General features: G+C 45.4%; 1 long non-coding RNA gene across 1 annotated transcript; it reads right to left on the bottom strand.

The window, feature by feature from the left end:
• Window positions 1–951: 951 nt before the first annotated feature.
• LOC119086787 lies at window positions 952–2,683 on the bottom strand. Its single transcript, XR_005090144.1, has 2 exons — window positions 2,534–2,683; window positions 952–1,842 (listed from the first exon to the last, which is right to left on the bottom strand). It is a non-coding gene; the product is annotated as an uncharacterized LOC119086787 (long non-coding RNA).
• Window positions 2,684–12,836: the final 10,153 nt, after the last annotated feature.

Here is a 12,836-nt window from a genome sequence, read left to right as displayed (position 1 = left end):
CTAGGCCGGCCTGAAACTAACTGTTCTCCTACCTCAGCCTCCAAAGTGTGGGATGACAGGGATGTGATACTGTGCTCGGCTCCTGCTTAAAGTTCAGATGGTCGTTCAGGTTGAGAAGACAGCATGCGAAAATGTAGCTAAAGCCTCTCCAACTCTAGTGTGCCTTCACGAGCCTGCAGAGATGGCTAGAGGGAGGCACCGAAGACCTGTGGTGCCCATGCGTCGTGGGGGGCTCTGCTTGGCAGCCGAGACCCTCGGCTCCAGCCACAGCCAACGCACACACCTGTCGACGGTGGCAGTCTAGTGAGTTCCAGCCGGCAGAAAGCAGACGCCAGCCGTGCGTGCCCCACAGACAAATGGCCAATTTTCTGGAAAGGATCCGGGGGGAGAACAACCAGGCTGGCAAGCTACGAAGTCCTCACAGAGGTAGCCTGAGAGGAGGGAGGGATGCTTGACTCGCGGGAAGCAGAAGTGTCTCTGCCAGATGTTTGAAGGAGGAAGAAAGAAGCAGTGGGGCAAACCAGAGCCATAAATTCAAACTCAAGGGGTGGGGGGCGGGGGCGGAAGAAGAAGTGGTTTAAGCTACCAGAGTTTTCCAACATGGGGCAGGATGCCCGGGCAGGAGTGAGCACCACTGCACCCTATGGGGAGAGAGAGAGAGAGAGAGAGAGAGAGAGAGAGAGAGAGAGAGAGAGAGAGAGAGAGAGAGAGAGAGAGAGAGAATAATCTCTAGCGACCGGCATTTTAGCAGTAAGCAGCCACAGTAATGGAGGCGGATGGCCTGCCTTGGTGGCAGAGCACAGGTACTCGGGAAGTGGCTGACACCTGCTTTATATGCACTGTTCAGCTTCACCCCGCCCTTCTCCATTGGGGAATTGGCTTCACTAACATGGAGATAAGGAGGGCTGTGTTTGTGATGCCTGGATTATTAAAAACAACAGCGAGGCTGGCTGTGGGGGAGTGCCGAGGGCACATGTTTATTAGCTTCCTCTGGGAGCACCCTCAGGTATTTGCAGGGAGGCCGGAGGCCCTGGAGTCCAGTCCTCCTCCCTGCGGGGCGCCTAGCTCCACGGTTGCTGTTACATTTGCAAAACCCAGAGATTCTACTTTTAGCCTGCTATCCAATGAAGAACACGTTGCCCCTGAAAGATCCCCCATGGGGATGACAGGCCTGCTCTCAGACCTAGGACAATTTCAAATTGCTACGGAGACAACGGAAAAACTAGAAGCAAATCACCAGGGAGTCCTTTAAACAAAACAAACCCAATCTTCTAGAAGCAGAGGCCGTTAAATTTAGATCCTGTTTCCTCCCAGGAAACGGGTAGAATGAGATGATCAAATTGTTTCCATTATCAAGTCATTTTCCTGACACCCCCCCCTTCTATCCCAGGCTCAGGTGCTCCACCAGGTGCACTGTGCAGGCTCCCCAAAGGCCAGGGTGGGAGGTAGAGGCTGGACACCCATAAAATTGCTAAATGCAGGGCCTCGAGTTGCCCTGTCTGCCAGGAACACTGCCTCCCAGATCAGGCTGGAATAACCTTTGAGCGCATGAAGAGTTTACAAAGGAGGATCAGCTTGTTCTGCTAATGGCTGGACCTACACATGTCCTGGGCCACACAGGGACCAACAATATGACGCCGTCCTTACAAACCCTTCCAATACGGGCTGCATCCACCAGAAACTCTGCTTTGGCTGGATCGGCTGTGTACAGAGCTTTCTTTTCTGATCTCTTCCTGTGGGGCACTGGGCTTCCAAGGTGTCTGACCAAACTGGGACCTGTCCCCGTCAGAATCCTATGCTGAAGTCTTCACTCGAGATGGGGATGGATGCTTCCGTACGTGACTGCATTTGGAAACAAAGCCATCAATGAGATAATTAAGGTAAAACCAGGTCACTGAGGTAGGCCTAGGAGATCAGAAGGAGAGACGACACAGGTACATGCAGTGAGGAGTCCATCTACAAACCAAAGAGGCCTCTGAAGAATTAACGTCGCCAGTGCTTTGATTTCTAGCCTCCAGGATGAAGAGAAAATGAATCGCCACCCATCCTGTGTACGGCCCAAACAGCCTGACACACAGGGCTGGTGTGTCCGTATTCAGAGCGAGGGTTGTCTCCTGCCTGAGGTCTGGACTACTAAAACGGGCCTTTGGGGGCCTCACATCTGAGCCTTGGTGAAGAGCCACAGACAAGCTTTCATACCTCCACCAGTGAGCCATCTCTTAAAGAGACTAGTCTCCAGTGTTTAATTCTCTCGGCTTTGAATGACTTCAGTTTCTGTAGGCTCACTAGTTCTCAGCTCCTTGCTTCGGTCCGGTCTTCAGAAGGTAGACCCTTGCAGCCCCCTACCTGCCCTCAGCAGTGGGGCCCATCTGTGGTGGGCAAAGCAGGGTGCCTGATACAGGTGCTCAAGCAACATCTACTGAAGGCGTGAGCAAACAAACCATAGCTAAGGATGTGCGTGAGTCCGTAAAGGGTTGGTCTATAGAACCCGTCTTTCAGCCAAGTCTCGCGTGTCCTCCCTGCTCTCACTCACCCTGTCGACTGCCAAGATCCAGTCCAGAGGTTCTTGGTGGGAGCGGTCGGGCAGGGCAGATGCAAAGGAGGAGGCAGAAACAGGCATCAGAAACACCTGAGGAATTTCTGTCAAACTGCCCAAGGTTTCTCCTCTGCTTGTATCTGACCACTCTAGTGTGTAGAATGCTGGAACATTGTCTGTTCAGTGGCAGTTTACCTCCAAGAATATGGCGCCTGTGCCCGTGGGCAGGGCTGTTAGTGGGGGAATGGTCTGGAAATGTTGATGGTGTTGCTGGAGTCATTTATACTTTCTCAGATTTTCTTCCTAATGTTTTATTATTGACTGTAGAGTGTCCTCTCTCGGCCTTCATATCCATCCAGCGTGGCAGCGTGCATTTTGAAGCTCTGCCGTCGCATACAGAGAATTGTCCTGCCTCCCTCAGGGGTTAATATCTCAAATATGTCTCTCTTCTCCTGATAAGCCTCCTTGCTTGAAAGCTTACTTTTTTTTAAATTATGGCTTTCTCCTGATTGCTGGTATCCATAGCATGAGTAAGGCTTCCTGAGCCTAAAATTCCCCAAATCCAAAATCCAGACTACTCCAAAATCTAAAACACCACAAGTAGAAAGTCTTACAGTGGATATATTATGAGTCCATGATCACAAACTTTGTTTCATACACATGTTTTATTTTGTTTCTAAGATGGGGTCTCACATTGTAGCCCAGGCTGACCTGGAACTCACTATGTAGCCCTGGCTAGTCTCAAATTCATTCCTCCTCCTGCCTCAGCCTCCCAAGTGCTCAGATTACAGAGTGAGTCATCACCTGACTTTGCTCAAAATTACTTTTGAGCTTGTAAAATTGCCATCGGGCTATAAAAATAAGGGGTACACGAAACATCCATGAATTTCATGTTTTGAGCCCCATCCCCCAGATATCTCATGTTTACATTTCAAAATCTGAAAGAAGTCCAAATTCCTAATCACAAGAGGAACTCATACAGTACTGCCCTCCAAGCCAAACTACCGCCATCTTCAGAAGTTCTGATGGGCCTGCTTGGGAAAGATCATCACAGCAGGACCTGATGATGATGACTGTTTACTTCTCTCACAAACAGACAGGGAGTGAGGGGTGCTGGGACCTCACCTGAGTATCCAGCCATCCCGCACAACCAGCTGACTGCAGTCTTCCTTAGCTGCAGGAAGCCTCTGGCTCTTAGTGGAAGGGACTGAAGAGTAGAGGTTGGGGAGGACTCCATCTATGTGGCAGTGGAAAAGCCATCATCCCTGCTAGGTAAAGCCTTTCCAGTGCAGTCTTTTTGATGGGAGCACCCACACTCCAGGAAGTAACCCCTCACTTAGTCGCTGTAAGTAAGCCCAACAAACTCATTGGTTCCCCAGAGTGAACTTTGGTGGAATCACACCTCGGTTTGTTACAGAGCCTTAGGAGGAGACGGAGACATTATTTACATCTCCTCCTGAAGAAGGAATTTTAGTAACAACGCTCAATATATTTGTCTTTGGTCATCCCTTGCCTCCCCTAACCCCATGTGAGGTATTAAACTCAAGGCCCTTTGCATGCTAGGCAAGCACTCTACCACTGATTCAGATCCGAGCCCCAACCTCTTACTTTTAATCTGTGTATGTCCTTATACTTCCAATGGATTTATCATAGACTATATTTATATGTGTGCTATTCCAATGCCAGTCATCTCATTGATGTGTTTATGCCGTTCACATTTGAAATGAGTGTTGATACGGCTGCATTAAGAGCTAAGCAGTCTGCCAGCTATTTTCCGTTTGTCCCATCTGTGTGTGCTGTGCTTTTTGCCTCTGTTACTGCCTTCTCTGGTTTTCAGCGGGTAGACGGGGGTCTCACTGTGTCACCCAGGCTGTTCTTGAACCTATGGGCTCAAGCAACCCTGCTTCAGGTAGCTCAAACTGCAAGCGTGTACCAGGCATCCAGCCTTCAAAGGTATCTCTTCTATTGATTTGCTGTTTACATCTCTTTTTATAATATTTAGTAACTCCTCTGTTTACAGTGTATATGTATGTATTATTATTGTTTTTAGAGTCATACATGGTAATGGATTCCATTGCGGGATCCTCCTAAGTACTTACTTCCTGTTGACCTCTTCCCTCCTCTCCTCTCACCCCTGTGCCTGCCTCCTGCTAGCATCCTTCCCCCCCAGCTCCCCTTTCTCTTTCATGTATTCTCTTACTCTCCTTTACCACACACCCCAAAACCCCCTTAATATCTCTTTCCCCCCCCTCCCGAGTATCCCTTCATGTTCTATACACCCCACACACATAGGCACACATATGAAAATTAAAATCAAAGATCTGCTTATGAGAGATAATGAGGTACTTGTCTTCGATACCTCACATGACACAATTATTTCCAGAGCCTTCCATCTCCCTGCAAATGTCATGATTTCAGTTTTATTCATGGCTGAATGAAAATCTATTGTGTGTGTGGTCTACATTTTCATTATTCATTCATCTGTTAACGGGTGTATTGAGTGCACTGCAAGGGGCAGTGGGCTGGAAGGCAATGAGAGGACTGCCTGCAGCCTACAATATATCGGTTTAGGAGACTCGAAGTATTCCTTCAAATAACATTACACTCTCTCACGCAGTATGTTGCAAGGATTACGGGGTACACTCCCAATCCCTCCCTCCCTCCTCTTGTGCCATGGTTAGCTTCACCTCCCTGTCCCATGTGCTGTGAATATATCTTCCACTGCTACTGCAGGCGCTCTTCAAAACCCACCTTTTAGAGTAATTTTAAGTCTGTGCCTGGATTTATTTTATTTCTTCTGCCCTTTAATTGTAACCCTTCAACCTGAAGATTTTCCTTTAACATTGTGATGGCATTTATGGGACAGTTGGAGAGCAATGGGGTACCCTTGATTTTTGTCTATCTGAGAAAGTCTGTATTATTTTTCTCTTTCACTTTCTGAGGATATTCTAAGTCACTATAGAATGTTGGATTACCAGCCTACCCTGCTATCCAGCCAGCTCTTTAAAGATATTATTGCCTGGCCCTGGTGATTTGTATCTGTAATTTGGGCACTCAGGGGACTGAGGCAAGAGAATTGCTGCATATTAAATGCAAGCCTGGGCTGCACAATGAGATCTTGTGTCAAATAAATAACAAAATGAATGGATGGATGGATGGATGGATGGATGGATGGATGGATGGATGGATGGATGTGTGGATGGATAAATGGGTGGGTGGATAAATGCATTCATGCATGGATAGGTGGGTGGGTGGGTGGTAGGTTGATAGATGATGGATAAATGGGTGGATGAATGAATGGATGGATGGATAGATCGATGAGTGGATGGATGGGTGGGTGGATGGATGAATGGATAGATGGGTGGGTGGATGGATGGATAGATGGGTAGGTGGATGGATGAATGGATAGATGGGTGGGTGGATGGATGTATAATGTTAGTCTATTGCCTTAGAGTTGTCATGGTGCTGATAGAAGTTGTATACTCACTGTTCTCTGGAGGATGTCTGTTTTCTCTAAATGCTTTCAATGTTTTCCCTGTCTTTCATTAGTTATGGCAAGCTATGTCTAGGTGTGTTTCTTTTGCTTTAGTATCTGTCCTATTGGTGTTAACTGGTATTACTTGAAATATGGCTTAGTGTCTGTCACTAACTTTGGAAAATTCAAGCCATTATTTTTTTTATTTTTTTATTTTTATTTATTTTTTTTTTGGTTTTTCGAGACAGGGTTTCTCTGTGTATCTTTGTGCCTTTCCTGGGACTCACTTGGTAGTCCAGGCTGGCCCCGAACTCACAGAGATCCGCCTGGCTCTGCCTCCCGAGTGCTGGGATTAAAGGCGTGCGCCACCACCGCCCAGCATCATTATTTTTAAAAATATATTATCTGGTCCATTTTCCTGTTTCTTTCCCAGTTATGCTTATGTTAGACTGCCTGATATTTCTGGAATTGGTCTACAACTCTTGAAGGGTCTATAACTGTTTATTTTTAGTTTTTTTTTTTTTTCCATTGCATTTTCTGGGAGTACTTTTTTTTTGGAGACAGCTGGCTGGCTTAGCTAGAACTTGCTAAGTGGACCAGGCTGGCTTTGAACTCACAGAGGTCCACCTGCCTCTGCCTATCAAATGCCGAAGTTAAAAGCATGTTCCACACCGGGCGGTGGTGGCGCACGCCTTTAATCCCAGCACTTGGGAGGCAGAGCCAGGCGGATCTCTTTGAGTTCGAGGCCAGCCTGGGCTACCAAGTGAGTTCCAGGAAAGGCGCAAAGATACACAGAGAAACCCTGTCTCGAAAAACCAGAAAAAAAAAAAAAAAGCATGTTCCACTACACCTGGCTTATTTGGACAATTTATGTTCCAATATTCAGGTTCACCAATTTCTTACTCTGCTCTATCAATTATTAAATTATTACATTCAATCAATTGGTCAAAGCAGTTTTCATCTCTGTTAATGTGTTTGTTGTTCAGTAATTCCATTGAATGATTTCTAATGGTTCCCATTTCTCACTGAGATTATGTATCTGATCTTGTATGTTATCTACCTTTTCCTTTAGATCCTTTAAAGTATTGACCACAGTTAATATTTCCCAGTTCTTGTGTGTGTGTGTGTGTGTGTGTGAGAGAGAGAGAGAGAGAGAGAGAGAGAGAGAGAGAGAGAGAGAGAGAGAGAGAGAGAGGTGTATTTAGTTCTAATGATATTTTCAGCTCTTTAGACTGAGGCTATTTTTTTCTCCTTTGCCTATTCTGGGTGCCACATAATTTTTTCTTGTCATAATAAATCAATAGATATTAAGGTAAATGATATCCCCAATGTGTGGAGATGATCTGTCTTTTTCCTGGACCTTTACTATGAGGAGTTACATTAATCTAACCAGGAACTGGGTTGGAATTTCTTGTTGGTAACTCCAGTGCACAGAGACTCAAGTCCTTTACATCTGTGCTGTGAGATGGTATTCCACGGTGATTTCTGAGAATGCAGTCTCATTTTGGTGTTGAGTGGATCGGTGCTTGCCAGAGACAGTCCATGTCTTGAAGCTCTCCTGGACATTTCCCACAGTTACTTTACACTGCACACTTTCTAGAAGGTAGAAGATCTGAGAAAGACGAGGTGGTGCAACCTGATTTAGGATGGACTGGCACTCAGAGGTGTGACCTTCACCAATATTCCTGCTCTAGTCTGGAGGTCAAGCTTTCTGTTAGCTCTCTTTCCTACCCTATCTTACCCCTGATCTTAATCCATAGCTTGTCCTTCTCCACTGAAGCTTTGTTCCAAGGGCAGAGAGAGAATGTGGGCTTTGCCGAGTTAGACGGTGGCTGCTGCTCTCCTTCCTGGCCATACCTCAGAAGAACGTTCCTAGAATTACTTCCCTACAGCAATGTGTGCCCAGTGGAAGACCTGAAGGTAAATCCTGCAAGAGAGAACTGAACATTGCCCCATCAACCCACCTTCGACTGTCAGCAACTTGCTAAGAATTTCCTACTGGACCTGTCTCAGCGACCTATGCAGCACTCGGTGGCTGTTGTCCAAGAGGAGTGAGCACATACTTGGGTCCTGTTTCACCTTGCAACTTCACCTTTCCGACGAGCACAAAATGAGTCATGAGTTTGAGGTTCATCTGACTAATTTCTTATAAGAGTGGGAGAAATGCTCTGATTTTTCCGAGCTAAGCGGGGGGAAGTCTGGTTTGGAGGTTTAATTAACTGGCTCCCTAGCTGAAAAAATATAAACAAGTCTGTACCAGATTTCCAGTTTTTCCTGTTGCAAGTGTCAAAACCCAGGGGCTGGAAAAAAGGTCTCAGCCACACGAAGGGCAGCTCTAACACAGAGTCCAAGACTAGCTTCAAATCACGGTGCAGTGAGTCCCTTCCTCAGCAGGTACGGGGTCAATACATTGCTAATGGGATGGAATAGAAATTCGGGAAAAATTAAGGGGCAATAGAAGGAGAAGGAAGTCCCTTACCCAGAATCCAAAGCCTGCTTGCTGTGCATTTCCCACTGGCCGAGAATCCAGAATTTCAACACAGTTGACAAAGGAAAAGTTACCCATGTGAAAACAATGCTTGTTTTTCTGAGGCTTATCTTAGATAAGAGCAGTTGTGTTGGCTAGTCTTAGGTCAACTTGACACACAGGGTAAAATTATCTGAAGGGAGGGAACCTCAATTGAGAAAATGCCTCCGTAAGGTCTGGCTGTAAGGCATTTTCTTAATTAGTGATTGATGGGGGAGGACCCAGCCCATTGTGGGTGGTGCCATCCCTGGGCAGTTGGTCCTGGGCTCTATAAGAAAGCAGACTGAGCAAGCCACAGGGAGCAAGCCAGTAAGCAGCACTCCTCTGTGGCCTCTGCATCGGCTCCTGCCTCCAGGTTCCTGCCCTATTTGAGTTCCTGTCCTGACTTCCTTCAGTGATGAACAACAAACAATACGGAAGTGTAAGCCAAATAAACCATTTCCTCCCCAACTTGCTTCTTAGCCATGGTGTTCCATTGCAGTAATAGAACCCTAACTAAGACAAGTGTTAAAGACAACTAATTACCAGGACTTACATGACCTTTAAGTTTAATATATCAGCATTCCTCTTTCATCTCTTCAACCTGAGCAATGCACCTCATCAAACCACCTTGCAGTTACAGAAAGGGAATTCCTTACGATGAGAGAAGCGGACCAGCTCATATTTTGAACTTAATTTTTAAACTCTACTTAATCTTTGAAAGTGGGGATAAAATACAGATTTTGAGCAGTGTGACTTTAAAGGCCACAAAATCGTATCTATTATTCAGACACTGGGCCTCTCCTCCATACTTGACTGTAAAGCATGAGCTTCCTTCCACTCACCTCTGTCTCTACTCAGTGAACTCAGCTCTGTTTCATACTGACTAAATCCTTCCCCATGGTAAAGTCAGGATCCTGGCTCCACGTCTGGGCCTTCCCAGTCTCTTCCTCCTTAGTCAACTGTATCCAAATGTTATCTGATACTCGGTTGTTAGGTAACAACGTCTTATTAAGAAGCTCTGCATTCTTCAGTTTCTCTCATTTACATTTTTTTTTTTTAGTTGAAAAGATTTTGACATGTCATGGGGAATAAAACAAACACTTTCTAAAGACCTTCTGAAGAACCAGACTTTTCTTGAGCAGAAAGATTTAGTAGACAGAAGATTACATTTCTGTTTCAACCCCTTCTCTAGGTTCGTCCATGGCGAAGGACCCGTTCCAAGATCAAATGCATCATAATGGGAGACAGTTTAAGAATGAATTGAAGTTGCTGGAAGCTTTTTATAACCTAGATTTCAAGTTTACAGTCGCTTGGAAATCAGTTCTGAGAAGTGGAGAGTGCAGACTTTTCTCTCATTTCAGTTTCCTTTAAAAAAGAAAATACAGATGAAGAGCATACGGTTTAAAAGGAAGTTGTATTCTATGGCAGAGTTTAGCAAGTTTTTTTGGTGACAAAAGACAGAGTAGAAACTTTGTTTGCAGCCATGTGGTTTCTGTCAGAAGTACTGAGCTGTGTTATTGACGTAAAATCAGCTGTATGTCACTCAAACGATGATGACTCTGTCCCAGTTAAACTTTATTTACAGAAGCAGGAAGCCAACCTGTGGACCAGAGTTTGATGAGTCCTGAGTTATAAAAGTGAGTGAGTTGTAAAAAGTGAAAAGTTAAAACCTAACTGACTAAATCCTAAGCATGTCCGTAATCCTAGCACTTGGGAGGCAGGGATAGGAGAATTAAGAGAGAGAGAGAGAGAGAGAGAGAGAGAGAGAGAGAGAGAGAGAGAGAGAGAGAGAGAGAAAGGGATGGGAGTGTGGGGGTGAGCTCTCAAAGTCTCCTGTCCCATGATTGGAGAAAATATTATTATAATTCTAAATAATTTTTCTTCCTTCTTTTCATCTTCCCTCCTCCATTTTTTAAAGATAAAGTCTCTTAAATCCCAGGCTAGTCTCATGAGGCTGGCTTTCAATTCTTGACCCTCCACCTTGTAAGTGTCTACCACACCATTTTCTATTTCTTGATTTGATAATTTTACCTGGTCTCCACTGTTTCCTTTGTGAAGTATGTGAAAACTGCCTAACTCATATTACCTTTCCTTCTCTGCAACTCTCCAAGATTTGTCTTTGCATTGTGTGTGTGTGTGTGCGCGCACACATTCATGTATGCACACACATGTTCATATATGTGTGTATATGAGAGAGAAAGCGAGTGAGAAAGTGTGAGTGAGTATGGAGGCCAGAGGTCAATATCCAGTATCTTTCTCTATCATTCTCCATCTTTTTTTGAAACAGGCTCTCTCACTGTGCCGGCTTAAATGAGAATGGCTCCCATTGACTCACATGTTTGAATCCGTGGTCTCCATTTGGTGGAGCTGTTTGGGAAGGATTAGGGGTGTGGCCTTGTTGGAGGAGGTGTGTCACTGGGGGTGGGCTTTGAGGTTTCAAAAGCCCATGCCATTCCCAGTTGGCTCTCTCTGTCCGTCTGCCTCCTGCCTTTGGAGTAGGATATAAGCTCTCGGCTACTGCTCTGGTGCTGTGCCTGCCTGCTTGGAATCTAACCCTCTGGAACTGTGACCCCCAATACACTCTGTCTTTATCAGCTGCCTTCGTCATGGTGTTTCTTCACAGCAATAGAAAAGTAACCAAGACACACTCACTGAACCTGACGTTCAGCAATTTAGCAAGACTAGCTGGCTAGCCAGGCTCAATGGCTCCATGTCCACCTCCCCAGTGCAGGGGTTACAGGCTGATACTGCTGTGCCTAGCTTCCTGCATGGATGCTGGGGATCTGAATTTGGATCTTTGTGCTTTCGAGGTAGCACCTGACTGACAGAGCCATCTCCCCAACCCCTTGTCTTTATAAACACACATTCTTACGGGTTTTCTCTGTGTTCATAACTCAGCTGTTTCTTTCTCCATTGACAGGTGTTGTGATATGGGAAATCCTGTCATCCTTCATCACCTCACCCTTCTCCACAGTCATGCCAAACCACTGTCAGCTATGTGGTTATTATTATGTATTTTTTTTTACAAGACTCCTGTTAGAATGTGTGCATTCTGTTGCCACGTTAATTAGCTCTTTGGCATTCTGCCAGAATTAGTTCTAAAGTCATGAAACAAAAAACAGCATTTATAATATTTCAATTATATAAATAATAGTCATGAAAGAGCTAAAGAGTTTGCTTAGAGAAATAAATGTAATCCACCTGTAGTAAACACACCTCTATACTGAGTGCTCCATGCATCAGAGCCATGCAGGTGGATATTTCTTAGGCTCCAACAAATTGTCAAAACCAGGTTCCCTTTCAGCTTTCAGTCTCCCCTACCAGTGACCTTCAAGCTGGCCCTCACTCCCCTCCTCACTTTTTCCTTGAGACCAGGTTTCTTAAGTATAGCCTCCATTATGCCCATGCTGGGATTACAGACCTGCCTCAGGAACTCTTGCTTTAGGCTCCTTTTGTTTTATGTGTCAATTTATCACACAACACTCTGAGACTCCACATCTTGAGCTCTTTGTCCTTTCCCTGAGAACCATCACTTGTCTCAGTTCTTGAGGCTGTTGGCTTTGCTCAAAGCTGCCTTGGTTATATGGATGGATAAAAGCCATTCTGATCTGGAAGTGTTCAGTGGATTCCTCTGTATGTGCATATAGCCCTTTTCTCCCCAGACTTTATTTCTGGAGTGGGAAAACTGTGGGAGGCCAGCTCCCACTTTTTGAAGGGTTCTTATGAGAGAGGAATAAGAATATATTAGATAGAAAGATAGACCTAGCTGGGGAGAAGAAGACAGAAACACAGGATAGCTTCAGGAGGACCTGGATCACTACCCAATGGCCTCAAAAGTTTATTGAAAAGGCTTTTTATAACATACCAAGGAGGGAAGCAAAGGACCTCCCCCTTGTGTGATCAAAGCATACCATACAGCCAAGTGTAGACCCTTCCAAACACCTGGTAAACACACCTGTGACCAAATCATCTTCTTATGCAGCCCTGCTGGGTAAAGCAAGCTCAGATTCTCTGACCCTGTTTTCACTAGGAAACCTCTGTGGGCCTCCACAGGTTCCCCTTCTTAATAATTTAAAGGGCTCCTCAGACTGCTCAGATAGACTGTGTTTGTCTTAGGTCACCTTCGTCACTAAAATCCTGACTCATTATCAAGATACACTTTCCACCAAGTGTACTCTGTCTTAGGTTGGAAGCTAGCAAGAAGGACTTACCTGTCTCTAACTACCAGCCTCTGGCAGGGGGAAGTACAGAGCTTAACTCTATGCAGCTCTGAATCAGATTCCCACTAAGAGTTTGCAAATAGCTGGAACAATCAC

Source organism: Peromyscus leucopus, chromosome 16_21 (genome assembly GCF_004664715.2).
Source record: "Peromyscus leucopus breed LL Stock chromosome 16_21, UCI_PerLeu_2.1, whole genome shotgun sequence".
NCBI lineage: Eukaryota > Metazoa > Chordata > Mammalia > Rodentia > Cricetidae > Peromyscus > Peromyscus leucopus.
This window is presented reverse-complemented; position numbering and strand designations above follow the sequence as displayed.